Source organism: Gracilinanus agilis, chromosome 5, assembly GCF_016433145.1.
Source record: "Gracilinanus agilis isolate LMUSP501 chromosome 5, AgileGrace, whole genome shotgun sequence".
NCBI lineage: Eukaryota > Metazoa > Chordata > Mammalia > Didelphimorphia > Didelphidae > Gracilinanus > Gracilinanus agilis.
This window is the reverse complement of record NC_058134.1, coordinates 23751567-23753754: the sequence shown is the minus strand read 5'-3', so window position 1 is coordinate 23753754 and position 2188 is coordinate 23751567.

The following is a 2188-nucleotide window of genomic DNA, read 5'->3' as shown; positions in this document are numbered from 1 at the left end:
CACTGGAGGCCTCTCTTTTTCCACACATTGCAAGGATGCTAATGGAGCCCATGGGTAGTCCATCCATGAATAGCCTCACCAAAGGAAAAATAATCAGTAGAACAATATCTAACAACAAAAATTATCCAAAAATCTAATGGACTTCCTTTGGAGACAGCGGGTCCTCTATGACTGAATGTTTTCAAGCAAAGGCTAGACCACCAACAGATGTCCTGTTGGAGAGGATTCATTATGTAGGGAATTTTTGTTTGGATACAGGTTAGATGAGATCGATGGTTTCCTAGGTTCCTTCCAAATCTGAGAGACTGTGAAGATTTTTTAGTAATAGTAATAATAATTATTATTATTATTCAGATAGTATTTTAAGGTTTTCATGGGCATATGACCCTATGAGAAAGGCATTGTAGTTATTATTCCCATTTTTACAGATGGGAAAACTGAGGATTTTTTTTTTATCCTGGGACTCCATTCTAGGAGCATAGGGCCACAACCAGTAGGCAATGGGTAGCTCAGGGTCACCCAGCTGGGAAGTGTCTGAGCCCGGATTTGAACCTAGGACCTTTCGTCTCTAGGCCTGGCTCTCAATCCACTGAGCTAGCCCAGCTGCCCCTACTTTAGGTTGCAGTTTCTTTAGCAGATGTAGTTTTTACAGGGTGGGGTTGCTAGCCCCACGCCCAACCCTCCTCCTTTTTCATCCGGGCTAGGGACCGTCCTTAGCCCAGGAGTGGTAAGGGTGGGCGATAGGGATCAAGGGACTTGCCCAAGGTCACACAGCTGGAAGTGTCCGAGGCCGGACTTGAACCTAGGACCTCCAGTCCCTAGGCCTGGCTCTCAATCCACTGAGCCACCCAGCTGCCCCTAAACTGAGGATTAGGTAAAGATTAATTGACTTGTCTGTGTTTATATAGCTTGGAATCTACTATGTCTCTCCTGACACCAAGTGTAGGGTCTTGTCTACAACTCTGAGCTCAACTGGATCTCAAAGAAATAAGGCTTACACACATAAATTGATCAAGCTAACATCCTTAGGACTGGGGAGGTTATCAGGAATGGGTACAGTGAATCTGCCTCATAATCATACCCTAGAAAGGGGCAAGGAGAGCCACCTTCCACCAAAAAAAAAGTGGCTTCTTAGAAAAGAAGTTTGAATCAAACTCTCTTTGGAATATGAATTCAAATCCTGCCTCAGACACTTTCTAGCTCTCTATCTGGGCACCTCTTCTTCAGTTTATTTGTAAAATGTGAAAATAATACATTTTTATATTTCTGAATTTCTCCAAATTTTGTAATTTTAAAAGAGAGCATCCTCTATATTTCGGCACCCCTGGGAAATTCACAGGTTACCCTCCCTTAGTTATTTTTCTGAGATAAAACACATTGTTTCAGAAGAAGTGTTCATTTCTACTCTGACCAGCTCTGCTGACCAAAGGGACTTGTTTCCAGGCAACTCAGACTCAGCATTTGACTCTTCCTAAATCTGCTTTGTCAACTCTCTAGCAAACCCAGATCAAAAACAAAGTTAACATTAGACTTGAAAAATATCTTAGAGATCACAAAAGGGACATGAACATCATCTAGTTTAAGTCCCTCATTTTACAAAAAAAAGGAAACCAAGGCCCCCCAAAAAGAAGTGACTTGTTCAGGGTCACAATTGAGTTTGTGCAAAAGAGTAAACACTCAAAATATCAATTCCTAGGCATGGAAGTAAGAGCAGTTAAATTAGAAAAGCCCAGCCCTCCCCCAGACCTGAATAGAACTCAAAGTAGACTAGTAGGCAAGAGGTTCTACTTGCCTCAAGATATTAGGAACTCTCTGAGGCTGCAGATCAAATCTAATCTGGGGCCAGAACTCCACCATGGAAACCAGACCCACAATTCCTGCTTTGTAGTGTCACCAAAGGCACATTCAAGAAAAGCTGATGCTGCATTTGAGCCACATACACCTCCAACTCAGGCTCAGAGAATAAAATAGAAATGTGTAGGATGGATGAAAAAAGCCCAAGGAAGACACTTAGAAGCCAAATACACACCAAAAAGTTTGTTGGTCTTGTATGTTTGATCCCCTGCTTTACAAGTAAATACATTGAAAGAGATAAAAAGTCTATCTATAGGAGAATACAGACATAGAGAAAGATGGAGGAGGAGAAGGAGGAGGAGGAAGGAGAAGGAGGAGGAAGGAGGAGGAGGAA